Genomic DNA, 27446 nt, shown 5'->3' with positions numbered 1-27446 from the left:
TTCCATAATGGTTCTGCCTAAAACACGCAGATGGTTACACAGACCCCGATCTGTTTGCCTGTTTTAAAAACGTGTTGCAGGGGCAGCTGAGGATGTAAAGGGCCTCGTGCACCTGAACTAGAAGCTCTTTTGCAGGTGCTGGCCCCCACCCCCCACCCCCAGACGGGAGAACACGCCCCCCGGTTCATCTCCCAAAGACGAAAGCCCATCGCAGACTCTCCTGACGGCATCCGGGGCCCTGGAATTGGCTAAAAAATATTTCAGGGTCTCCGAGTAATTTAATGCCCCATGAAAGTAAAATAAATTGTGTACAAATAATTCAATAAGCTCGGGGAAGTGGGGAAAAAAAAAAACATTGAGCATGTGACAGATGGTACCCCCAGGCAGTTTATCAAAGCGAGTTTCATAATTTAACAAAACCATCTTGGCATCAGACACAAAAGTCCTCCTGTTTGATCCCTTAATAACACTGCTTAGCACTTTCTGGGGAACTGGCTTCTAGCAGTGGAGCTGTTTCCAAGCATTAGCTAATCAATCATCAAAAGATATTTTCCACGCAGGCAAGCAGGACTCCATTCACAGCTCACTTGACCCCCACGGAAGGGGCCTCGGAAGCTAAGAGGCTTTCTCAAGGTCACGCGGGGGGCAAAGGTCACAGCGGGGGTTGCAGCTAATGAGTTTCTGGTTTCTCCTGTGCTCCTGAGGACGCCCGGGCCCCCTGGTCCCCTCCCGGGTCACCGCGGGGCCCCGCCCGTCTGGCCGGAATGCCAGCGGCAGCTCCCCTCCCGGCCTCCATCGGGGACACGATCAGGGACACGGCCGCTCATCAAAATAGACCGGTGGAGTCATCGTCACCTCGCCTGCCCCTGGATCTGGAGGTGGGCTGTGGGTACGTTCTCTGCTGTAGGACAGAAAGCCTCGCTCGGGGCTGAATATCACGGGAACTGTACCCCCGCCCGCCTGATTTTTGCTCAGCATCTCACGTTTGTTTATGGAATGAAATAGTTTTAAATTTCAGAAATCATCCGTGCACAGGTTGAAGACGCAAACGCCACAGAAGGGCTTAAAGGTAAAAGAAAAGTGCCAAATACAGCACGAGGCTCTTCCCCTCCGGGAGGGTCTTCCCAGGCCCCCTCCCTACACTCGAGGTGGGGATGCGGTACGGAGGTCACTTCTAAGGACAGAGGAGGAAAGGGACCAGCAGGGCCTTGAAGCCAAGGCACCTTCAGGGACCGCCTTGGCCTGGTGATCGCGGTGACCGGGTGGGCGTTGGGGACCCTTGACGGACACAAAGGGAAGCCGCGGCTGCGGTAGTCCCTCCCCCAAGCCCAGTCGGGTCTCGAGAAAAGCCATCAGACAGACCCCAACTGTGGGACTCTTCCCAGCATCCCTGACCAGCACCGTTCAACACTGTCAGCAGAGGTCCCGGAAAATGGAAAGTGGAGAGGCCCACAGACCGGAGGCGCCCAAGGACACGGACGTGACGCCGTGTGCTTGCGGGGACAGATGGGGCGTTGGCGGAAGGCTGGTGGCTTCTGGAGAGAGCCTGGGGCGGAGATCATGGTGACGCCCCATCGTGCTGTGACAAGTGTCCCGTGGTGATGGCGGGTGGCCGATTTGGGGAGGTTGAAATGGGTGAGGGACACAGGGAACATCTTTGAAAACAACGATGCACTTTGGTTTTTGGAGCCGTTTTCCGTTCCTAGCTTCTCTGCACGGCCTTGTCAGGTTTACCGTAAATCAAAATTTCTCCATAAAAAGGTTAGTCAAAACAAAATTAAGGGTAAAAATCCTCCGCCACCCTCCCTGGAACATTCTAGAATATTCTTCCAGAACTCTGTGGCACATAAACGGGTCTTTTTTTTTTTAAAAAAACCAAGGCTGACCCCTACCATACATGCTTTTGGTTTCTTGCCTTCCTCATTTACTCTCTATCTGGGAGGTGTTTTTCTAGAGCAACTTGTCTGGTCCTCCTTGTTTTTAACTGTCTGCAGGCCATGTACTTCAGCATGTTCCTGTCCTTTATTTCTCCGGGTCCCGGCAGGTGCACCAGCTGGTTTTGTGATTCTGCCAATTGTAACAACATTACCAGCGTGCCCAGGAAAAAGCCAATAAACACAAGAAAGAAAAGCCTCAGCTTTACTCATAATCTAAAAGCCAAAGTGCCGATGATATGAACATATCACTTTTGGTCTGTTGGACAAGCTGTAGGCCCCGTGGGGGCAGGGGGTGGGTATGGGAGGCAAACTTATTTGCGCCAGGGGGTGTGACTGTGGTGAGTCCTAGCGCACGGCCGGTAGGAGCTCAGTTCACGGCGGGGCGGGCAGTGACTCGGGGACCCTCGAAGAAACAGGCGGTGGCCCCCTCCATGCAGAGGCTCCCCCCACCCCCCAATTAAGACCAACCTTTATTTTGGCTCCTCTTTGATAAAGCAAAGCCTCCTCTGGTTTTCCCCATATTTTTTTTTTCTGGCTTCTGTGTGTCACACAAGCCTTTTACGTTATTAATAAAAGTTTTGAATTGAGTGACTTTGCTCTTGAATATGAAAGGTTCTCTTTGGGGGAATTTGAAACATGGTAGCTGCGAACTTCCGTTAAGGCGCTTAGAGATAAAGCATGATGGTCGTCTGCCTTTGAACATCTGGAGTTTCTAGAAATCAAGACCGCCCATGGAACCCGGAATCACAACGCGCGCTAAAGGAAAGCGCCAGATCTGACTCAAAGAGCTCTCCATTTGGATGTGGTGTAATTAAAAGCTCACCCTTGCGGGCCGTTGCTATGGGCACAGTGTTTGGTTGCGTGCCTGAGAGTCGTGAAGGCCGGTAGGGCTATATCGTGGCGGGCAAGATGGTCTGGGAAGGGGTTTTGAGGGACGTGTGCGTTTGAGAGGGGCGGGTTGGAGGTGGGGAGGAACGAAAGGAATGGGAGCCCCCAGTAGCTGTTTGGACCTGAACTATTGGCTTGGAGGTGACGCGGGAAAGATCTCCGTGGTGAGTGGGCAAAATCCTAGTGAGGAGGTGAATTATCCTCGTACTACACATTTCCTTTTGAAGGTAACTCTTCTTCGTGTCTGTGGCGACAGCGGTGCCCAGACACAAACAGGTCTGGGGCGAAACCGCCCGTTTGTTTTCCGGCCGCAGAGATAGATTCCCGGGGAGGAAGGTGTCATGAATAACCCCACGCCACACAATCGGGGCCTCTGGATTCCTGCAAAGCCTTTCCTGGATGTTCTGGCCCACGGTGCTGTCGCTGTCTCCCTTCACCGGGGATCTCCCGTAACTATCCTGCAGTGGACGTAGCTGGTTTGAATCCTGGTGTCCCCAACTAGCTGGAAGGCCTTCTGCAGGCCACTTGGCCTCTCCATGGGTCACCCTCCACCCAAGGTGTAAGATCACCTGCCCTCCAGAGGGTCCTGAGGAGGCCTGCACAGGGCAGGGAGTCCGGCGGGTGTCCAGGAATAAGGAATTCTCATTCTGTCTTTCCCAAATCTGACTGCCTTATATCGCTAAGGCAGCTGCTCTCGTGACTGGTTGTTGAGGACCGTCAGGCTCCTGTCTGTTGGGGCCAGAATGATCATTGGCTGCTGGGGACCTTCAGGCTCCTGCCCGTCGGGGACGGAATGATCATGAGCCCAGCACCCCCACGTGATTCGCACTGCCCACAGGAAAGCAGGCACGGCTAGTTAGAGCCACGTCGTGGACTGGGAGACAAAGCCACCGAGCTTGGGGGCGTTGGGGGTGGGGCTCGAGCTGCTGAGTTTCGAGACCGGGCCGCCTTCTCCCCCTCCCTGACCAGCACCCCGCCAGCACCGCCCGGGACCAGTCACTCCTGGCCGCTAGCCTCCTTGTATTTCACGCGATGCCCGTAACACCCTCGTGAGGAGTAATTATCCTGCTTAGCAGACGGGGAGACGTGCTCAGCAAAGTCTCTTCACTTGTGTGAGGCCATCGAGCCGGGCAGAGGCGGGTTTCCACTCAGCGCGCGTGCATGAGCTGCTTCCAAAGCCTTCTCGGATCCAGTTGGCAGGGCAACTCCGGGGCAGAAAGCACGTGGGTTTTTTATGGGGTGCAGAAGGAGGGCGCCGGGAATCAGATCCCAGATAAAACGCACGGTGGCCTGTGCCAAAGTTCTGGGCCAATTAAGGCCAATTACAGACCTTGACTCAATCTGACGATCGGAGTCTCTTGCAGGAGTCTTTCATTACTTTGTAAATCACCAGGTAACCCAGCCCTTGAGAAAAGTCTGATGGCACGGGCCTGTCCCTCGGCTTTCGTATGTCCTCGTCGCTGATCTCTGCCCGCGTCCAGCTCCTACCGTCGACCGCTGTCGAGCGTGCGGCTAATGTGTATGATGACACTGCTTAGCACGCCCTTGGTTCCGGAGCCCCTGGCCCCGGAATCTGTGTTTTCTCAAGTACCTCCCCGCCCCCCCGTCACGTCACCCCCAGGCAGGACAGGTGTCTCGGAGGCAGCACGCAGAGGCTCTCAACACGGCCGCTTCCTACAGCAGAGAGCGGGCTGAACACTTGGATTTCGGGCTTCTCTTCACCTCTGACCTTGGCTGTGGTTCCGGGGCTCCCGCCGTTCTCCCCAAACGGAAGCCGGTTGTGCCCCGTGGGAAGCAGGATCTGAACTAAAATGAGGCAATCTTCTTTGGGGCTTCGCGGTCAATTTCACGGGACGGCTAACTCATCTTTTAGGCAGCGTCTGTGAACTGAAACGCCCCCCCGGGTGCAGCCGGGGGACATAAGGGTGCTGCGCAAGCCGGGGGAGGCGGCTGGGGGCGGTGAGGACCGGTGCAAAGGGCCGGGGGCATGCTCTGACCAAGAGCCAGCCGCCCCTGCCCCCTCCGTATGGGAAGGCGGGCCCAGCAGCACAACTGGCCAGGTCCTCCCGAGAACCACGAGTGCAAACGTGTGCGTCAAATCTGCAGACCTCGGGAGGGTTACAAGTGCATGCTCCTTAAGGAAGCTCTAACCGTCAAAGGAATAGCGAAGAGTGTCCTGCCCATCTACCTGGAAACCACAGCCATGCCCCCATCGTTCCTCTGGCACATCTGCTGTGCTCTGGGCACTGGCGGAGGGGTAGTGAGCGAGCCCAACGCCTCGGAGGGACCCCGGGTTCCGGGACTCCTGCTCGAACCACCTCTGTCCTTCGTGACCGGCTCATTTCCCTGGCCGCAGCACCCTCAAGTTCATGCATGTGGTAGCGGGTGTCAGAATGCCTTTCCTTTTAAAGCCCGAATGCCCGGAGCACATCTTCTGTGTCCGTCGTCCGTCCACGGGCACTCGGGTTGCTTGTACGTCTTGGCACCTGTGGGTGGCGCTGTTGTGAGCACGTGTGTGGCTATTGAACGATCCTGACTGTGTGGCCACGGCCACGGAACGGGGCTCTAACAGTCCCTGGTTATAGGGCTCTTAGGAGGGCTGTAACGGTGAGACCCATACAAGACTTTGTTCAATAAACTGTGAACGGCTCTTGCCAAATCTTCCATATTTCTAAACGGAAGCTGGAAATCTGGACTTTTTATGTGAAATCCGGTACTTTAAAAAAAGTTGGCAAGAGGTTCAGATTCAAACTAAAATCACATGTGAACCCAAGAGACATATCTGTGAGCCAGAAATGCCCCTGGGCTGCCTGTGTGCCTGGGTGGCCTTTCAATAACAAGTGATGTGCTCCAGAGAGAGGAAGGCTGCCTGGAGGAGGAGGCATTCAGACCGCAATGCGATACAGACCGTCTTACCAGCAGACTGGATGGTAAGCATGTGTTCAACCCATATGTTAGCGCTCAGAGCAGTTGTTAGGGGCTGACGTGGGCCTCCCGAAAAGTCATAGGTTGACGTCCGAACCTCCAGGACCTCAGAATGTGACTGTATCGGGGGAGAGGGTTTTACAAAGATAATAAGGTGAAACGAGGTCACCAGGGTGGGTTCCAATGCCGCAGGACTTGTGTCCTCTCAACAAGAGGGAACGTAGACACAGATACGCTCAGGGGGGAGACCACGTGAGGATTCAGGGAGACAGATCCCTCCCTCGTGGCCTCACGGGGCCCGACACCGACCTTGGGCTTCTGGCCTCCACGCTGGGAGACACTGAGGGTCTGCAGCTGGGGGGCCCCGGTCGTTTGTCACAGCTGCCCTGACTCGGTGGCCACAGCGTTTTGCTGTCTTGCCGAGGACTCGAGAGGCTCCAACCCTACCCTGGGTCTTTCCATCCCGGCCGTCCTACTGTGTGCGGGACCATCTCAGCACAGCGTTTGTTTCTTTGTTCATCGTTATTTGGGCTTGGGGAAAAGCTCATAAGACAGAATTAATCACTCAAGTGCCCACAGCTCAGTGGTGTTGGGGCACTCGCACTGCTGGGCCATCTAGCTCCAAAGCCACTTCAGCGTCCCACAGGACGTCGTCCTCCCTCGTCCGCCACGCCCCCCCCCCCCCCCGCCACCCGTCGGCCCCCCGTCTCCACTTTCGCTTCTGTGGACATTCCCCGTGCACGGAATCCCAGCGTGTGGCCTGGTGCGTCTGGCTCCCCTCCCTCCACGTCCTGCTTTCCAGGCTCAGCCACGTTACGGGAAGTGTGGCTGAGCGGTGTCCCGCCGTGTGGACGGACAGGCCGGGCGCACCCGTGCGCGCTCTCGCTTGGGCAGTCCTGGGGAGCCTGCCTCGCCATGGCGTCCGCTGGCCTTTCCCTGGTGGCCGGCGGCTCTTTGTGGCTTCCGGTCACGTGCTCACTGTGCACCCTGGCCAGTGTCCCCGCCTCCCCCAGCCCCCAGATTCCCACCACCATTTCCGCCGGATCCTCACCACTTCTGTGCCGGTCAGCGGCGAGGGCCGGCGAGGTCGGGCACAGAGGACGGCCCTCGCCGATGCCAGCCGTGGGTGCTGGTTCCCGGCCAGGTTCGGAATTCTCTTCCTGCAACATCTGGAGAATCTCTGAAGGGTTGCACCCGGAGGGGCCTGGCTGGGTGCAGCGGTTGTGCATGTGGTCACCGGGCCGGGGCCCGCGCTCAGCGGGGGGAGGCCGGCCCCACCCCGGGGGACCTGAGCCCTTAGGAGCCCAGCTCAGGGGCACCGCTGTCTTCCGGGCTGTGACCGGAGGCACTGCCCAGATCAAAGGCCCCGCCGATGTAGGTGAGCGAGCTAATGGGGCGGACACAGCCAGGGCGGCCGCGGTTACCGCTGGTCTGGACGCGAGGGCTCACTTGTGAGTGAAAAGGCAAGCGCCTTCTATGATGCCCGAGTGTCCCCAGCGCGAAAACAGAGCGAGGGACAGCACTCTTGGTCTTCCCTGAACACACACAGACGCACACGCACACACGGGCACAAACACGCACTCATGCGTGTGCACGCACATGTGCAAACACAGTCACATGCACATACAGACACACAGGCCCACGTGCAAACACACGCGCACGGGCCCCCACACTCCTTCCTAGGGCCTCTGCAGCTCACCTTGGAGATGAACCCCACACTCCCTAGATTAACAAACCGCAGTGGTTTTTATTACAGTCCCATGGCCCTGAGGTCATAAACCAGCGAGTGTTTCCCCGAAACCCTCAGCAAACAGGCAGGGTCACGGGGACGGCTTCCAGGGGACCGGAGAAAGCAGAGTGGAGTGCCGTTTACACGGGTATGTTCGCCCGCGAACATTCTTCAGCTAGGATCCGGACGTGTCGGCCGAGGAAAGACTTGACAAGACTTTCGCAAGCGGCCCCCCTGCCACCGGCCGGTACCTGGCGGGACCCTAAGCTCTCGCTCCCTCCGTGAACGCCCCGATCTCGAGGTAACGGGTGTGCCGCTCGGTGGGTGTGAAAGCCCCCTGCCTGTTCTGTGGGCTCGTCTTGGGCACGCAGCCCCGCGGGCCGTGGGCCTCTTAGGGCGGAGCTGGGACCGGCCCGGAAAGTCGAGGCCGCTCCCGACGGCCTCCCTGCCAGGCGGGCGGCCAGAACAGACGTGGGGAAGTTCGCTTTGTCAGAAACAGACGAGCAGGCTCGCGCAGCCCCTTTGATCTCACCTCGGAAGAAAGTGCTCATCCGTCCCGAGAATCTCCGCAGTTCCGACATGAAAGACAAAGACAGGAGGATGTGAGGGGCGCGGGAAGGCCGCGGACACCGGCGCACGCGGCCTTTGAACGCGGGCGGTTCCTGGAATGGGCTGCGCCGTGGGGCCAGGGAGCTTCCTCGAGGATTTTCCTTTTTTATCTTTCCTCACACAGAGATGTACGAGCCCTCGGCTTTTGATTGCGGTGGAGGCAAGCGCGGCCCCGTCGTGGCAGGAAGTGGACTCACTCTCGTCCCGAAACAGGGCGGGAGGGGGGGCGACAAGAACAATGGGAAGTTCAGGGCTGGGGCGGGTGGGGACGGGGGGGGGGGGGGGGGCCCCTCCCCCCCCCCCCCCCCCCCGCCGGGGGGGGGGGGCGGGGCCAGGGAAGGATGCCCGAGGCCTAGCGGCCAGGACACCCTCCGTGACACACCCTGATGTGCCCGGGGCCCCCAGCCGCGCTCATTTAGCTAAGCAGAGCAGCGGCGGGGGGGGGGGCTACGGTCTCTGGTGACACAGAGTCCTCCGGCCAGGGAGCCCTGGGTGCCGGCGGGACTTTGGCGCGGATAGAAGCGGGCAGTCAGAGGAAGGAGGCTCGGGGGAGTCCGTGTGCCGGTCAGATGGCGGCTCTCGGGGCAGTGAGTTCTGCCAGGCGCAGATCCCGGCCTGGTGGGCTCAGAGGAGTCCACTGGTGCTGGGGGAGCACGGAGCCGGTGGTCCTCCGGTGGCCGGCTCCGCACAGGGCTTTGGACTCTGTGAGCTCCTGCACTGCTGGCCGGTGGGAGCCTGATTACGAGTGAACTGGCTGTCGCCCCAGAGCATGCTCCTGGGTCCCCCCCCGTCCTCCAGGGAGCCTTGAAACCAACCCCTCCCCGTGCTCGCCTTCGCAAACGTCCGGTCCCACTCACGGCCGTCTTTGCAATCACTCGTGTGATTGTGTTGATTCTCTCTTTGGAATCCTTCACGCACCCAGCAAGGGGGGCTCGGCAGACCGCCGTCTACACAGCGTGGCTCACACGAGTGCCGGAGGCCGCAGGCTCAGTGTGTGTGGTGGGGTCACCCTGGGAAAAGCTAGCGCCGCGGGAGGGTGTGGAGGGCAGGGTCTCGGTGTCCCCGACTGTTGGGCACTACTGGATGGTTCCGTCCACGCCAAATGTGCCTGTACTACGAGGCAGTAACCCCCCCCCCCCAATTCTTCAGGTGTCCACATCCGCTGAGGCTGTCGTGCTGAGAGTCCCCATCTCCCCGTTGAGGCCCCGTCCCCGAGACTCTCTGACAGGCCCAGGTTCACGACATCGGGGCACACGCCTCACTAGCAGGGTGCACCTCTGGGGCAGAGAGCGCAAGGGTTGTCCCCGAGTCAAAGCCACGGGCACGGTCAGGGCCAACCTCTAGAGCCTGGAGGGAGCCCCCGCGGCCCCACACCAGCCTTTCCCCACGGACTTGCCGACGCTCGCTGTTGTCACCAACCGGGACGGTGGAAACGGGCCCTCAGGTTGTCTGAGCGCTGGGAGGTCACGCACTGATGTGCCCTTGGTACGTCTGCTTCCTGTCGCCCGCCCACATCATCCGCCCGGCCGCTTTCCCTCCTTGGGTGGCCTCTCGGGAGCGTGCCAGGGGCTCTGGACCAGTCCCCGCCTGCGAGGTCACTGCAGGCCTCTCCCCCCGTCTGCACCTCCCTGTTGTGTGTGCGCCCCAGAGCCGCACCGAGTCGTACATCTGGCCGGACCCATCTTGACACCCGCCGCGTCCCCCTCCCGCGTGAACACGTCTCCTTACGCCAGCGCCGCTCACTCTTCACGGGTCAGCGCCAGCCCCACCTGCTGACCGGGCACGTGCTCCCCACTAACTGCCGCGGCCCGCGTGGACGTGTGGACGTGCGCACGCGTACGGCTTTGTGCGTAAACACACACACGTATCCCATAAACGATATATTTTACGGAGGAGCAAACCGGCCAGGTATTAAACAGAACATATAATCGTATTTACGAAATACACCGTATCTCATCGGTTCTCTCCTCTGTAAAAAAGAGAGACACTAGAGAAGGGGTCTGTGCTGCCAGGCTCACAGAGCCGACACGAGAAAACAGCAGCGTGCGTGAGAGTTCTGATGCCTGTGTCTACACCAACATTGGATGCATGCTGGGTAACGTTTCTTTCCTTCCTACCAGACTTCAACCCAACCTAGGCCAAGAAACTCATGACGTCCTTATAGGAAATGCCGTTGAAGCTCTGTTTAAACACGCTTCTTCTTCTTTTTTTTAATGTTTAGTTTATTTTTGAGACAGAGAGAGACAGAGCATGAGCAGGGGAGGGGCAGAGAGAGAGGGAGACACAGAATGGGAAGCAGGCTCCAGGCTCCGAGCTGTCAGCCCAGAGCCCGACGCGGGGCTCGAACTCACGAACCGCGAGATCATGACCTGAGCCGAAACTGGATGCTTAACTGACTGAGCCACCCAGGAGCCGATTTCTGTATTTTAAGAGTTCTTTTATTTTTTTTATTGTTTATTTCTTTTTACATGTATTTATTTTTGAGAGAAAGAGTGAGACAAAGTGAGAGTGGGGGAAGGGCAGAGAGAGAGGGAGACACAGAATCGGAAGCAGGCTCCAGGCTCCAAGCCGTCAGCACAGAGCCCGACGCGGGGCTCGAACCCACGGACCGTGAGACCGTGACCTGAGCCGAGGTCGGACGCTCAACCGACTGAGCCACCCAGGCTCCCCTAAACACCCTTGTTCTTAACCACAGCTGACATTTAATAAGCTCCTACTATATACCTGAAACTCTACAGCACCTTTAAAGTACTGTCTTTATCCTATAGACTGGGCCCTGGAGGCTCTCCGGTAGCCTGGGCCGTTTGCGAGATAAGGAGCCGCGAGCAGGGCAGGGTTGCACGTGAACCTGGGAGGCCCCGTTTCCAAAGCATGCCTCTACTTTCCAGTCAGCTTGCCTCTACTCAGTCACTAGACTTGGGGCCAGGTTCTTTCTAAGCTGAGTTTAATTTTAAAGACTATTTTGAATGTAATTTTGACTTTATCACCCCTTGGTTGTTCTTTCTTTCTCTTTTCTTTTCTTTTTTTTGGCTGTTCTTACTTTTAATAAAACAAAGAAGGAAATAAAACTCCATCACCTTTTGCTTCTGAATGACGTTATCCGCAAAACTTCATACACACTCCCCCCAACCCTCTTCGTTATCGTTCCAGAAGCCTCCCTTTGACTGACTGCTACATGCGACAGCCGCCCTTTGGGGCCTCGACTACTCATTTCTGGGCATGTTAAATACACAGACGCCTACTTCTAACAACAGAGGTCAGTGGGGGGCTTGCTCCCCTCCATTTTCCTGGTCACTCTTTACCGCTGGACAGAGTCAGAAATGAGGAGACCGAAAAAATACTTGTTTAAACTTCAGAAAAGTAGGGTAGGATTCTGGGTCATCTCCGTAATGGAGTTTCCAGCCCTTCATCCCTGTGGTATTCGGGGGGGTCGCGTCTTTGGCAGCAAGGATTAAGTGAACCGCACGACCCCCACGGAGGGCTTAATTGGCAACAGAGAACCCACTGATGTGTGCAAAATTCATTATTGTGTTTAGGCTTGGAATGTTTGCACGGGCCAGCCCGCTTCTCTTTCTGATTTTCCCACAAGTGTTCAAAAAGATCTTGTGTCTCAGTGTCAGCTCCCCGGTGGGGCCAGGTTCCTGAGTTATGTGGTTCGGTAACCTCGAGGGCGAGAGAAAAGGTGTGTAAATCTCTCCGTGTCTGCAGTCCCCAGGTCGGGCAAACGAACGTGCTGGAGCAGAAGAGGAAAATCAACGCCGAGCAGTGATAACAGCCCTGCTAATCAGGATTTATTAGAATTCACAGACCAGCTGGGGAGGGGGAGGACCCAGAGGAATCTGGATCCGGCTCCTTTTAGGGTCTGTGAGGAATGTCCGAGCGGCACGTGAGCTGGTACAGATAGCATTCGAGAAGCTGGGTGTTCTAATTCCCCACATGGGGCTGAACTCGCCCTAACATGTGGAACCACAAAAAGGAAGGCCATTGGGGGCGCCTGGGTGGCTCAGTGGGTTGAGCGTCCGACTTCGGCTCGGGCCGTATCTCGCGGTTCGTGGGTTCGAGCCCCGCGTCGGGATCCGTGCGGACGGCTCGGAGCCTGGAGCCTGCTTCCGATTCTGTGTCTCCCTCTCTCTCTGCCCCTCCCCTGCTCATGCTCTGTCTCTCTCTCTCTCTCAGAAAATGAATAAACATTTAAAAATTTTAAAAAAATAAATTAAAAAAAGAAAAGGGAGGCTGTTGCGTGTTGGAAGGTTTACTTTCATTCCGTCTCTGGAGTATCGCGGACGTTTGCTGCTTTCTGGCCACAAAACCACCCCTTTACCCCTGTTTGGTTAATAAGCATTTTTGGTTAAGGCAGACCAAGCTCTGAACGGTAGACCACAGGGTCCGTACCTCACAAACTTGATAAAGCTCATGCCTGTTCATGTGATCGTACAAGCGGTGGAGGAGGGGGCGGGGGCGCTCTGCTCGCCGTGGTCGTTCAGAGACCCAGGCTAAGCGAGACCCCTTGTCTTGAGCGGCGTGGCACCTGCCGGTCCAGCAGCTGGCAGTGGAGAGAGGTCTGGTGGGTGGGTCCCATCACTTTGCCACCTTCCAGCGGCTGGACCCAAGGATTGTGCCCACGTCTACCTGCACAGGAGGCTGGGAAGAATGAGGCAGCTGTCTGCCAGAAAGAAGGAGGGAGAAGGGATTTTGGAGCACCATCTCCCGAGGGGGTCCCCCCGCATCGTGTGGACTTGGTGGGTCTGTAAATCAGGTTGCCTGCCCCTTCCCACCAAGGCAGACGCAGCTGATCCTAACTTGGCCACCCGGACTATTTTTCCCATGACTTTGAAACCTGAGTGACATTTGCTAGCACAGAATTAAAAAAAAAAATTGTTTTTAATGTTTATTTATTTTTGAGAGAGAGAGAGAATGAGCAGGGGTGGGGCAGACAGGGAGAGGGAGACACAGAATCCGAAGCAGGCTCCAGGCTCCGAGCTGTCAGCACAGAGCCCAACATGGGGCTCGAACTCACAAACCGCGAGATCATGACCTGAGCCGAAGCTGGATGCCTAACTGACGGAGCCATCCAGGCGTCCCTAGCACAGACTTTTTTTTTTTTTTTTTTTTTTAATGAAACGAAGGAGATTAATCTCAGTGACAATTGAGGGGACCTTCAAGCTCTTCCTGCCACCAGCTGTTTGGAGGTACTTTCTTTTCCCAAGACGGGTCCTCCAGCCTTCCCACTGGTTCTGGAAGCTCCTCATGGAGCTCCCGTAAATGATCCTTTGCTTTGATTAGACGAAGCTGTTGCTCCGGGGAACAAGGAATTAATGCCCGCTAATACGGGGGCTGAACTCTGAGGCATCTGGGTTAACCCACCTTGATAACGTGCCGTGCCGACGGAGAGGAGGCTGGGGAAGTCCAGCCGCATCTGGGTGTCAGTCTCAAGTGGCCCCCAGTCTCCTGTCTGCTTCGTGAGACTAACTCGTAGAAACGGAGGCTTGGGGTCGTTGGCTGGAAAGGACCCGGCACCCGGTGTCTGCACGTCAATGCATTCTGCTCTCAGGAATCCAGAATCCTTGGGGATAGATGCCAGTCTTGCAATCCTCAAGGTGTCACGCGAGCCCTTAAGTTGCTTCTGTCTTATTCGGCAGTAACGTGACCAGTCCACCTCCCACTTGTGAGGACCAAACGTGGGAGAAGATATCAGGGCATTTCAAAAAGCACAAATGTCACACAGGTGCAAGAATGTTTTGCTCTCAAGTAAAACCGGGAGGGAACAAATACAAGGGTCGAGCCGAATCGGCAAGAGCAAACCAAAACTGAACCCGAACCCAGAGAGGTTTGGCCGGGAAGTAGAAAGGCGGCCACAGGGTGCGTATCTCCCAACTCAGGACGGAGTGGGGGTGGGGGCTGTCTGCCGGTGGCACGTGCAGCGACTTTGTCCCCAGGTATTTGTTTGACCTGCGAGGTGCTCGAACGTTTTACGTTGCCAGAATTGTAAAAGAACAGGAAATTTCAAGCGTTTGTCGGGTAAGACCCCAGATTTTGCTCCTTTGCACCTTCGTGGCTTCTCGGTGGGTGACTTTCGGCAGGGGCGGGGTCACCGCCCCCTCCTTAGACAGGGCATCCCTTGGTGCCCAGCCCAGCCTGTGTGTTCATCGAAGAGGGGTTTAGCTTTGCGACCCCGAGTGGGGTTTTTGTGGGGCGGGCGCTAAAATGATGGCTGAGTCCATGAGGAGCAGGGACCCACTGAGGTCGACGAGATGCCAGCTGAACGGCTCACCGCTGTGTCCCTTCTTACCTCGGTTTGGACCCCTTGCCTGCGCTCAGGACCATCGTCAAGCTCACGGTCAGCACTTCATCCCCCTTCTAGGATTCTTCCGTCATCTTCCGTCCCACCAGCTTCTTCCCCCGAGACCTCCCGGACCCCATGCCTGGAGCCGCAGAGGAAGGACCCACAGCGTCTGGGTGGCTGGGAAGAAAGCCACACAGCTGGGGCATAATTGTTACCTGGAACCAAATTAGCTTTAATGACTTTTGGATGCTTCCCAGCCCCCTCCCGTCTCCCACCCACCCATGAAGTTTCACAGCCTGTGGGGCAGGCCGGTGCCCCACTCCGTAAACGTGAAAGCTTGTCTGGTGATGGCGAAGCCTAGTGCGATAAGCCCAAGCAGGGTAAACATCAAGGGGGGGGGGGGCACGGGCTTTTCATGCTGATCCAAGGAGGCGCTATTAGAGGCAGGGGATGAAAGGGAAAGAAGCTTCGGGCTGGTCGCCAGGATAATTTTCCCAAGAGTGAAATCAGTTAGCCTCTGAAGACTTGCTCCTCGGGGGTGACATCCTTCCGACCCGGCCGTGAAGGACGCCCGACGGAGGGAGCCAGGCAAGCCCCCCGGCCCGGGATGCAGTGGAGACTCCCGGGGTCTCCCCACCCGGTTCCCCTGATCTGTTTCAATGAATTTTTCCAGCAAAGCGTGTTTCTTTCTCTAGATACGTTGCAGCACGTTCGACCTGAGCTCGCTCCTGACTCCCCACCGTGAGAACATCTGCCTCGCCATCGTCGTCCTTTCTGGGCTGGTGTTCAGAGCTGAACCAACGGACAACCCACCCCCCCAGCCTCGTGCCACCCTCCCTAAGCCCCTGGCCATCGGGTCTGACCACCGAGAGCTTCCTGTGGCTACACCTGACACAAGGCGGCAAATACTCGTGGAGCTACGTGCCAGGCACCGTCGTCCTCACTGGGCCGCAGAGCAGGGAGCACGAGACCCTTCCTTTTACGGAGGGTCTGGAATAATCTGGTGGCATAATTGCAGGGGACACATCAGCGCTGGAGGGTCTCGCGATCTTCCTCGCCAGCAGAAACACAATTAGTTGGGAGCACTCAATTTCCCAGACTCCCTTGCGGCTGGGACGGCCACGTGACCGGTCCTGACCAATGAGATGGATGCAGGGGTTAGTGGGTGGGGCTTCCAGCCCAGCTCCTCCGAGGGCGCAGGGCTCGCCTGTCGTTGTTGACCCTCACCTTCTGGAGCAAGTTTGCAGCCATGAGGACAAAAGTCGCATACAAACACAGCGGGGCAAGAAGAGAGAGGGAACCTGGTTGTTTGGGCGGCTAAGGTGTTCCTGCCTCCAGAATCCTCCTATCGCTAGAAGCATAAACTCCTTAGTAAGGTAACTCGTAGTGATTAGTCCTGATACTTAATCTTCTTCTATTTGTTCAGTTAACCCACCTCCGATCGTTAGAATAATCCGGAAATATTATTTTTAAATGTCTGTCTTGTTCTTTGCACGCTTTTGCCTGGGTGCTTGTTAATACGCTGCTGAATTCCAAAACGTTCCTTCTCCAAAACCTTCAGCAGAACTGGGCTCGGCTGGGACTGTCCCCGAGCCTCCACGGGTGGCTTCTCCACTGTGGGGGGTGGGTGTGGGGGGTCTCAGGGTAGCTGAGCCGGGTCTCCTTGACCGTCGATGACCATCGTCAGCTTTTGAGCACGGACGGACTCTCATTGCCTCACCCGAGAGACATCCTCCACCTGTGTCTCTGCCTGGATATCTCTGCGTCTGTGTCTTTCTTTATCTCTTTCCCTCTTGCCCCCTCCTGAGGCAACACTTGTCAGTGATTAGGGACACGGCTTTGAAGAGACTCGTGCCGGCAAATGATTCGGGCCCCGGCGCCTGCACCTGGCAAATGGAGATCTCGGAGCGTTGAGAGCACGGGGGCCCCGGGACGCAGCACGGGGCACGGACTCGTGTGGCAGCAATGCCTGCTGTCCCCACCATCACCGGCACCGCGGCCGGCACGTCCTCACGCCGCCTCTCACGGAGACCCAGCTCCCCGCGGAATAAAGCCGGCAGGCGGGGGGTCCGCTGAGAGTGCAATCAAGGCACAGGACAAGTGGATAACAAGAGTTTAGAAAGCAAACAAGGCTGCAGGAAGTCTGGACACTTTCAAAAACAGCCTAAAACAAAACTAAACAAAGAGAGCAAGGGGACGGTGATGTAATCTCTCTGGTCAAAGGCAGAGGAAATTGTCACCGTGCTCCGGGAAGACCTGAGAGGGCCCCGGGGCGGCCTTTGTCGGGCACCAGCGGGCCCCTCGGATCTCCTCGTGTTTTACCGAGACAACGTCCACTTCTTGCTTTTTAACATTTTAAATGTTTTTTAAAATTTATTCTTGAGAGAGACAGAGCGTGAGCAGGGGAGGGGCAGAGAGAGAGGGAGACACAGAATCTTGAAACAGGCTCCAGGCTCTGAGCTGTCAGCACAGAGCCCGACGCGGGGCTCGAACTCACGGACCGCGAGATCGTGACCTGAGCCAAAGTCGGATGCTCAACGGACTGAGCCCCCCGGGCACCCCTGGTCCACTTCTGTATCGTGTGCTTCTCACTGGCCCGAATTACAGTGTCAGGTGCACACGTGCCAATGCGGGGGAAACGTGAAAAGCAAACACACTAAAATGCTAGTTGTTATGGTTTCCAGGCCGATCGCGTTCTTCCTTTATGTCCGGCAGACAAAAAGCGAGGGGGCACTTTCATAGCAGCCCTGCTTTCCTGGGGGGGAGCCTTAGGAGTGGGGCCAAGGTCGTTCTGAGAAGGCCGGGCGGAGCCTCCGAACGGCCCCCGCCCCGCACTTTGCTGGCCTGACCGCAGGCGCTGTTTCAAAATGCCCGCCTTCACCCCACAGCAGATCGGGGAGGAGCAGCGCCTTCCCGGCATGATGTGCAGGAAAGTTGATTAATAAATAGAATGTCAGCGTACCCTTACACTTCCTGAAGCCCCTGTGTGTCGTTCCCTGAGACACCCGCGCACGGCCACCTGCTCTGCCACCTTGAGCAGTCGCCTCCCTCTCTGAGCCTCAGTGTCCTCCTCTGCGAAATGGGCACAACAGCAGGGCCGACGCATGAGGTCCGCGGAGGAGCGAACGAGCCGTAAGTCCACGCGTTTAAACAGCTTGCCTTCCAGAGGGTTCCCTCCACGTCCGGGGCTCTGGGTGATCGCAGAATATCTCCGTCTGACCAGGGCCTCCGTCCTTGGTCCTGCCTCAACCTCTGTTCCTTCCCCCCCCCCCCCCCCGTGCTTTCCCACCACGTGCACAGTCACCCCGGGGCCCCATCTGCTCCTGGTGTCTTTACCCCAGGCTCCCTGCACGCGGGGCCTCCCGGCACCTCCACGGTGAGGCCCCCCAGCCACCCCCTCCCCCAGCAGCCCCAGGCCTGTGGCCCCTGACCTTGTACAACAGGTGCACGCGGCCCCTGCTCCACAGTGCTCACCCTTCCTTCTTGTTCCCATCTCGGGTCCACCGTCGGCTTCGGGGCTGAACGGGGGGCTGATGGGGACTGGGGAACAGCAGCCCCGGGGCACCCTGGACGTCTGCTTGCCTACAAGCCCCTGAGGCCGTGGTGTTGCCCCCACGCACTGTCAGAGGAGCAAACTCTCTGCCGGTGGCTTCGTGGGCTCGGGCACCGAGGGGGCACACCCACCTCCAGCAGGGCAGGGCCTTGTCTCCTGTCACCGGCTCTCCTGTGTGACCAGTGTGTATGCCTGATGGGGCTGCCTCCCTCCACCTCCGGGAGCCCCGTCTGTGCCTCCGAATTAACCCCGTGCCGAGCAGGAGTCAGAAGCTCTCCAAGGGCCCGGAGAAGAAAGGGCAAGGCAGGAGGTCGCTGGGGCGCAGGTGAGACCCGTGCTGGCACGTGGACCCCCGCGGAACCCCCCCCCTACTACCCACCTGCATCTCCCCAGCCCCTTCCCGCCACTTGTGTGTGGACCCCTGCTCGCTAGAAAGTTCTCTAATGGCTTTGGAACATGTCCGTGGATCTACGATGCAGAGAGCAGGCTCGCTGGGGGTGGAAACTAACTGCTCTCCCTTTCGGGGTTGGTGAGGCTCCGTGGCTCATCTCTGAGAAGTAAACGCTGGCAGGCGGACGCGAGCCACGTCCGAGCCGGGGTCACCAGGGGCACGGCACGTGCTGCCGGCCTTCCGGCCCACTGACTCTGGGGACAGCAGAGGCCGCGTCGCGGGGCCACGCAGGCGGGGTGGGGAGCTGAGGCCTCCGGCCGGTGGCCCCTCCGGCGAGCCAGCGGAGCCCCCTGCCCGCCTTCAGGACTGCCGCTGGCCTTGGCCGCCCTCATGAGGGCCCCCGAGCCGGCCCCAAACCTCTCCTCCACGGACACAAGCCGTCTACGCTGGTTGCACCGGAGGCGATTGTCACCCGGCAGCGGGTGTCCCGGGACCCCCCCGCCCACGTTAGCCGTCGCCTGCTGTCTCTGCACACTCTGTCCTGGGTGTGCCGCTCACCACGCGTCTCTGCTCTGCCCCCGCGACAGGGGTAACGGCCACGCATACGGGGTTGTGGGGACACACAGTTTCCGCGACACTCACCCAGGGCTCGTGGCACCAGGCCACGGAGCGGGCGCTCGGGAGCCGTCGGGAACATGCTGGTGGCCACTGTCACTGCCGATGGGACACGCGGGGGGGTGATGGGCTGCGCTTTGCACCACCATGGGCCCGGCCGCATCTCCCCCCGGGCTCCCCTGTGTCTCCTGGGCCCCGCGTCTCCTTCAGCCCAACTGGGGCAGACACAGGTCCCCATGGCCCCTCCGGGAAGGACGTCGCCGCCTCCCGTGCCCTCTAAGGCTTCCCCAGGTATTCGAGACACGTGAGCCCCAGTGTGGACGCCCGCCGGCCGTGCTCCGTGTACGCGCAGGTGCCCCGTGTGCTCCGGGGACACAGAAGGAGCTTCAGGAGGAAGGTCAGTAGCTGAGCGGAACACCCAGCGGGCACCGTTGCAGCTACTTTGTAAACATCGAGCCTCCGTTTCTCCTCCCGGCCACGCGGGCCATCGCGTTGGAACAGGACGCTTAGTACAATTCAGCTTCTCTCCCCTAATGGAGCGCAGAGGGTGGTCTTCGTGCCTTTCCCGGTGCAGAGCCGGGGTGCCACCAGGTCACCCTCTCTCCGCGCCGGCCCCGCTAACGAGTGCATATCTGGGGCAGCGTCTGAATGCTCCCGCCTGCAAAGTAGGGCAGTGCTTGTCACCACCCCGGCCGGCCGCGGGAAGCGGGTCTGAGCTTTGCCTGCGACCGTGGACCCCGCCCGTCACGCTGGGTCCTCACGGCCGCGCCCCGAGGTTGGCGGGCACACGTCGGGGTCCCGTTCGTCTCAGAGACGAGAAAAACAAGGGACAGGGGGCTTGGGTGGCTCTCTCAGGAGCCAGGGAGCTGCAGATCTGGGTTTGAACGTCTGCCCCACGTGTGGCCCGTTTGGTGCCCTCGGGCCAATCATTCCGTGGAATTGCCACTTCGAATGCAAACCAGATTTCTGACCGATGCCCACGTGACGTGAGCTCTGTGGCGCTCTGACTGCGATTGAAAGCAGAAGCAGGTAATGAAACGGGGCGAGGTTAACACAGGGGGACACGTTGCCACACAGTGTCAGGAGGGGGCCCGGAGCCAGGCCAGCGGGTTCAAACCCTGGTCCCCCCCTCCCCCCAACCGAGCACCGACCAGACCACCCTGGCCAAGCTCCCGGGCCCACTTTGCCTCCGCGTCCCCATCTGTGACGTGCCCGTGACAGTGGCACGGGGCAGGGGTCTTATCGTGAGGATTCAGTGAATTCGCCTCACAAAGACTGCTTGGGGCCGCAGACGCGCTTCACTCCCACGAGCCCTCACTGCCCTACACTCACGTTTTTTAAAGCACAGGCACAACCGGACGTGTTCTTTCCACCGTGTGCTCCTCGCTGGGGATGCAGATACTGACGACCGTCGGTCGCGTGAAATCTGGCGCTAACACCGCCCGGATCTCAATAACGTTCAGGACACCAGCTTCCCCTCGATACTAAAAAGTAGTAAGAAGGGGCAGACAGCCACGGCCCTCCCGCCTCTCAGACACTCGCAGCTCCTATCACCTTTCAGACCAGAACATCGGGCTATTTTTAGAGGCTTGGCCAACCACACGCGAGTGACCTTTCGGAACAATCTTTTCTCTACCCGCTCCGCGTTCGCCCTTCCCGAACATTCCTTCCTTCTGTGGCTGGGACCCGGGGTTTTCGTGGGCTTTCACGGCACCTGCTTTTGGCTTTGCCTCCAGCAAGGCCAGAGCAACAGGAGGTCGCTGACCGGCCGTCTCGCTCAACGGCAACAATCCATGAGCTGCCTCCCTTCCCGCTTTTCTTTCTTTTCCCTCCCGCAGGTCCGTGAGCTGGGGGTCCCCGCGTTTGAGGGTCCTGCTTCCTGTGACCTAAACCAAACGTCTTCATGGCCCGAGTGCAGACACCATCATCAAGAACAAAAGAGGACAAATGGAGACAGAAGCGGGAGCCCCGTGGCCGTGGAAACACCCACATGCCCCCTCAAATGGAACTTCTTTTCCGGCCGGGGCGGCAGCTGCTGGCCCTACAGGTGCGCGCACGCCATCTGATTTCGTGGACCTCGAGAATCATAAGCCGGGGGGGTGCACCTCGGGATCCCGTGGGCCGCGACACCCTCGTGCCCACCCTGGGGTCTCTGTGTCACCGTAAGACTTTTGTGCGTGGCCGTCCCGACTCCCGGTTCTGCGACTGACGTGCACACCCCCTTCCCACCCACCCTTGATGACGAGCCACCTGTCCCCGTGTGGAAGATGGAAGATAAGGAAAGAGGTCAGGAGGTTGAGCTGTGCCCAGGAGCCCACGCGCGTGAGAAGCGCCCCGAAGCCACGTCCCCTCCTGGGCCCCCAGGCTCCTGACAGCACTGGGCTCTGCTTCTGAGGCCTGGAAAGTTTGCCCTGCTCACCCGACTCTCCTCGGGGCTCCTCCCTGACAACTGCCTCAGGGCCAGGGGCTTAGGTGCCCAAGGGCTCAGGGGGGAGCACCCTGTCCCAGGAGGTGATGGGGCCAGGCTGCGTCTGGGCCACAGAAATCCGATTTGTTTTGAGGCACGTGCTGTCCCAGGGCCTGGGGACTCACGCTCAGACGTTCTGGGGATGCTTTTTCAAAACACATCCTCTGTCCTCTTTTCTATACACTTTTTAGGTTAAAAGACAGTATCTGGCCCTCAGTCCATTCTGCCCCCGCGTCAGCGGCGTGCAGAGAATGTTTAACAACTGGCTGTACACACAGTAAGCCCGCGTCCACAGCACTTGCCAATTTCTGTGGTATAAATGCTGCCCCCGTGGCCACTTGTGGCCTCCCGCTCACAAGTCCCTGCAAATCTGACATTTAGCTCTTGTGAGCCAGCGTGACTCATTCTGAGCCGCTCCCGAGTCTTCTATGTCTGTTGACTTTCCGTTCGGCCGACCGGCCGCAAACACAGCATCTGCCGAACTATTTTATTTTGTGCGAAACTTTTTTATTCTCATCGATAATTTGGTGATTGAAATAAAATTATGAATCGAACCTGTATTTCATTCCCCCTGAAAATAAAAGACAAGGGAATTCAGAGCCAAGGCGAGTTGATAAGTGTTTTTTCTTGGCCCCAGTGTGAAACCTGACCAGATCAGTCTGGGCTGGGCCCCTCATCCTTGTAAGGAGCCTGCGAGGCTATGGAGCCGCTACAGAAGGACTTTCAGCTAACCCTGGTTTTGCAAAACCCTGTAAGCCGGGAGGGGGAGCTGAGAATCTTATTACTCTGGGCTGCTCTGTACGGTTGGGCAGGTTGTACACTGCATAAGGGCACCAGGCAAGGAGGCTGGAGGAAAGAACACTTCCTTCTAATCCACACAAAACTGCCGTGCACCAGGGTGGTTGAGTCAGCCCCAAGGGGGCGTGTTTTTCCAACTTGACAGAGGCCCTGCAGAAATGGCCCATAGCCCTTCTCCTTCCTCTCTTTGAGGTGGGACCTGGCTGGTGAACCAGGCAGGGCACGTGGGGAATGCATCCTTGCCTAAATATGGTGAACGCTTCCTGGCAGGGGTCACGGCACCGTGGCACCATCTGAGGAGGCGGGAGAAGATGCATAGGTTTTGAGGACTCGCAGTGGCTTTCACCTAAACAATCAGGACCCTGTCTGCTTACCCGGGCTCCTCTAGGTACCAGGCATCCCCTCTACCTGTGAATCCTGGGTATGTGGGTGGTCCCCATCCTCAACGGAGGAAGGCAGGTGACCAGGCACCCCAGCATCTAAGCAGGTGGCTCTCGGGTCCTCACGTCCATCGCAGAACCACAGGGAGGGCCAGGCAAGGGCAGGATGGCCCTAGGGGAAGCAGGACGTCACTCCCGTCAAGAGCACAGGCTCCGAAGATAGACTCCTGGCCCCACCACTCACCAGCCGTGGCCTTTTTATGTCTCTGCTTCTCAGCCCAAGAGGCGCACACAATGTGTCCCACAAGCATCCCCCAGAGTGAGTTAGTCACCCTCCCAATAAGGCACGGACCAACCTCCTCTCGCCTTGCATCCGGGCTGGCCGCGACGATTTGCTCGTAACTGATGGAACATGGTGGGGGGGACTCTGCCCGATTCCAAGGCCAGGCCGGAGGCCGCACAGATCCCACCTGGCTGTATTAGAGCCTCAGCTCTCCGGACGCTCTCTCCCGGGGCCTCCTGCTTAGAATGTGGCCACCAAGCCACACGCGCAGGTGCACGGAGGTGCTGGGGACAGGCCCGGCGGAGCCAGGACTGGACGTGTAAGAGCAAAAGCCTCCAGAAGATTCCCCACTCCTGGCTGGCTGCTCCGGCGTCCCCAGTCTTCGGGCCTTGCTGATTGACCGCCCCCCCCCCCCCCAGCACCGCCAGACATCATGGAGCAGAGAAAAGCCGTCCTGTCGTATCTTCTCTGAATTCCTGACCCACAGAACCCCTGAACCTAGAAGCTGGCTGCGGTTTCCTACCACTGCACCTGGAGTGGTCTGTCACAGCCGCAGACCGCCGGCACGTGACGTGACCCTGGAACTCATTCATGGGGGTTGGGGCGGGGGGAGTCGTGGCCCCAAAACGGGTCCACGTTCTAACCCTCAGGCCCTGTGAAAGCGACTCTCTTTGGAAACAGGGTCTTTGCAGGTGTAATTCGGTTCAGGATCGTCTCCTTGGCTGTGGGCTGGGCCTGCTGACCTCTCCTCTCCTCCCGTCCAGCCGGGAGGTTCCTGCCTCCACACCGGCCATCTCTGCCATCCACCCAGTCCACCCACCGGGTGAGGCCACCGGGCTGGTCTGAGGCACGTGGGGAGCCGAACCCCCTCCCCCCCTCCCCTGCTGTCGCAGGTGCTGCAGGGCAACTCAGCCCTCAGGTTCCGGGAGGCCTTGGCAGAACTTTTGAGCTCCTAGGGGGGCAGCGATAACACCAGGCGGCTGCCGCCGGGCTGAGCAGACCGGTTTGTTTGCAAACACAGATGCTTATCTGTGCCTCGCACTTACTCTGCCTCTGCCGGGAAATCTGGGCAGGTCCCGACAGCCAGGTGGAGCCTCCACGCCCAGCTGGCAGTGGCCCCGAGCTCTGGGGGAAGGCAGGTCTGCTGAGTCGGAGACCCAGAGTGGGCGGGCCTCGGGGCGCAGAGGCCGGCCTCTCTCCGCTGGGTCCGGGGAGGATCGAGCCGGGAGCCCCCTCCCCACTCTGCTGCTTAAGGTCCTCCCTGGGGTGGGGGGTTGGGGAACGGGCCGGTTCTGCCTTCCTTACCCACCTGGAGCACGAGGAAAGAGGCGTGGAACAGGGCCGTGTGGCCGTGGTCCGTGCGCCCGGACGGGAGGGGGCCGGGCAGGGGAGCCCCCCATCCCTCCCATCCCTCACGGTCAGAGCTTCCTGACCAGCGCCGGGCGCCTGTCCGCTCAGCACCCACCGTCTCATGCGTTGGCACTGTTTCTATGCCCAATTTCTAAGTGAGAAATCTGGGGTTCAGGGCAAGACCGAGCAGCTCACCCGTGGGTGGTGAGATCAGGGTTTGGCCCCGTCTGACCCCAGTGCCCCTGCCCGCGGAAGAGCGTGGATCTAGATTTTATCTGCAAGAGTAGGTAGGAGAGAAGCAGGAGGAACAGATAAACAGGAGGTCCTAGGGCTATCGAACATTTTCCCGGTGGTGGTGCCTACTCATAGTTGCTCCCCCCAACCCCCACCCACCCCGTAACAAGCCACCACAAACTGGGGCGGGGGGGGGGGGCGGCAGGGAGGGGTGTTAAAAAAACAGCAGCGTGTTTTCTCACAGCTCTGGAGCCAGAAGTCTGAAACCAGGGTGTGGGCAGGGCCACGTTGGGACTCCGGGGAGGAAGCTTCCTGCCTCGTCCAGCCCGGGGCCCGGGTGCCCTTGGTTTGTGGGGACGTCCCTGCAGTCTTTGCCTCTGACCCCCCGCGGCCCTCCCCTCCCCCTGCCTCCCTGCCTCCAAGCCGCCCTCCCCTTTCTCCTGTGAAGACACCGGGCCTTGGATTTTGTGCCCACTCGGAAGCCAAGCGAGTTCACCCAGGAACCCTTACTTCCATCTGCAGAGGCCCCACTCCTGAGGAAGCCCAGGCTGCCAGGCCCTGGGTGAACATGAATTTGGGGGACGTTCTTTAAGCCGGCACAAGAGCAATGACCTTACACAGGCCCACGGCCAAGACGAAAGTCTGACTTTCTGCATGTGTCCAGCCAGATAATGGGCTCTTATCCCCCTCGTCTTGCTTTTCATTAGCCTTTGTCTTCAGATGCCCTCAAATCTCATTCCTGTAAAGTCCAGGGTGGAGGGTGATGAACTTTTCGTCTACTAATTTCCTTACAAATAGTCTTTATTTTGGCCTGAGGTGGCTAAGCTACATTCACTCGGGGCTCGTTCAGATGAAAAAATCAGGTCACCGAAACCTCTGTCAGCAGGACAGACGGAAAGGGACCTCTCCCGGCCTTTCCTAGAAAATATTATTGTTTTCTACAAGCGTCTGGTTACTATTGTCCAAAGTGCCATTGGAGTCCACGGCGAGATTCACAGGGAGGGTTTTTGATGTTTGGGGTTGGCTGTAGACATGTTGTCCCAGAAGGACCTGTGTGTGAGCCTCTCCCAGGCCGTGGTGCAGAGTGTCCCTGAGAAGAACGTTACCCACGGGAGCCCCGTCTGCGATTTTAAGGAGGCGCTTCACTTGGGGCATGGGGTACCTCCTTGCAGCTGAGTGTTTGCTCTGCCAATCGGTACACAGTCACTAAACATGCCCTGTGTCCCGATTACAAGCTGGCTGCTCAGCGTCCCGGTGGCCCGTGCAGGCTGCGGGGGAAGGGCACATTCGCACGAGCTGGCTGGTGGGTGAGCCAGGAGCAAGCAGGTGGTGGGGAAACGGAAACCCACCTTTGCAGTAAGTTCTCCCAGAACACCGTTCCCAGGAACTCGGAGAGCCTCGTTTGTGCTCACACGTAGATTTTGTGGATCTGAAACATAAGTGATGCTGTCCGCGTGAGCGTCATCGAATCCCAGCCGCGGAAATTCTAGAAAGTAACCGTTGACATGAGACGTCTACGAGCCCAATCATCTCATGTCACGATGGGTTCTGAGCAAAGACTGACATGTCTCGTTTTAACTTACAAACACAGAGACACGCGTTTATTTGCCAACACTTCAGTATGGGGACAATACTTTGTTTTGAGCGTGTGCCTTCTGATAGGTGTTTCATTCTCTTTGTGGCAAAAACCACCCTAAGAGGCACCTCTGTGACTCGAGCCTGTGTATTCAAAGCGCGGTGAGCACGCAGGGAAACCCCCCAAGCTGAGGATTCTTTTATGCACTTTGTGATTTATCGCTCAAATATTTCAGGTGTCTGGTCCACATCTACTTTGAAGGCAAATTTTTGGCAACCGCTTTTATTAGATTTCTCCCAAGCATTCTAAGTATTTCTCACAGAAACGATTTTTGCGCTCGTATTTCATTGGCTGAGATTATATTTCATTAAATCACACGCTGACAGTAGCAGATGCAGCTAGCACGAACAGGCTCAGGAATGGATACGGGCCGCTTCGGGGAGCCGGTGGGAGGGCCCGGTGCACCACCGGCCGGGGTCAGGACCTGCCTGTGCGACACCAGCATGCTTCCAACCTCCGCCCGGCGATTCCCCGGCCTCCTCCCTCCCGCCTGCAAGAGGCAGATGGAGAGGCCCGGGCCACGAGAATCTAAATCAGCGTCCCCGTCCGCAAAAGGAGGCTGTCAGGGCTCACCCGCCACAACATCATGAGGATGACAGGGTCAGCGCACATGAGCCCGCCAAGGTCCAGGCACACAGTCAGTGCCCGTGACGGGTTGGCCTGCCGTTGGACTCTGAAATAAAACACCTTCCTTCTAGACTTCCTAAGTGTTCAATTTTGATTAAAGTCTGCCCGGCTGAACTTCCTCGGTGTGTGCCCGTGTGTGCGCGGACGTCTGCCCCATCCCACGTCTGTCCGCGTGCCCGTGAGGTGGACGCCAGGCACTTGCTGTTGCTGTGCACACAGAATGCAGGGCACTTCAGTATTTGTTTAGGTCTATTTATTTGGAGAGAGAGAGAGAGACAAGGCACGAGCAGGGGAGGGGCAGAGAGAGAGGGAGACACGAATCTGAAGCAGGCTCCAGGCTCTGAGCCGTCAGCACAGAGCCCGACGCGGGGCTCGAACTCACAAACCGTGAGATCATGACTTGAGCCGGTCGGACGCTCAACCGACTGAGCCACCCAGGCGCCCCACTCCCCCCTTTGTTAAATGTAGTTGACAACTGGGGTCCCAATTTAGATTTTAAGAAGCCCCAGAGAAAGAGATGGGGAGGTCCCGGCTTCCAGGAAGATAAGGCACAACCTCAGGGGTCATAGTGAACCACCCGGGAATCATGTTGCATGTGTCAGGGGTCCCTACGCTGTACTGAGCACAGCGATGCTTCTAGAGAAGCTGAACCACTATGTCGGGCATCTGTAACTAACGTAACTGGGGTGTCAGCTGTACTCAGATGGGTTTTTTTTTAAATCGAGATCTCAACCTCCCTTG

General features: G+C 58.2%; 1 protein-coding gene across 1 annotated transcript in view; it reads right to left on the bottom strand.

The window, feature by feature from the left end:
- RAN (RAN, member RAS oncogene family) overlaps positions 1-27446 on the bottom strand; it is a 595260-nt gene that overhangs the window by 500237 nt on the left and 67577 nt on the right. The gene's annotated exons all lie outside the window — the stretch shown is intronic.

The sequence above is a fragment of the Panthera uncia genome (assembly GCF_023721935.1).
Source record: "Panthera uncia isolate 11264 chromosome D3 unlocalized genomic scaffold, Puncia_PCG_1.0 HiC_scaffold_9, whole genome shotgun sequence".
In the NCBI taxonomy this organism is placed as follows: Eukaryota; Metazoa; Chordata; class Mammalia; order Carnivora; family Felidae; genus Panthera; species Panthera uncia.
The sequence above is the reverse complement of the archived record's forward strand: the minus strand, read 5'-3'. Positions and strand labels throughout refer to the sequence as shown.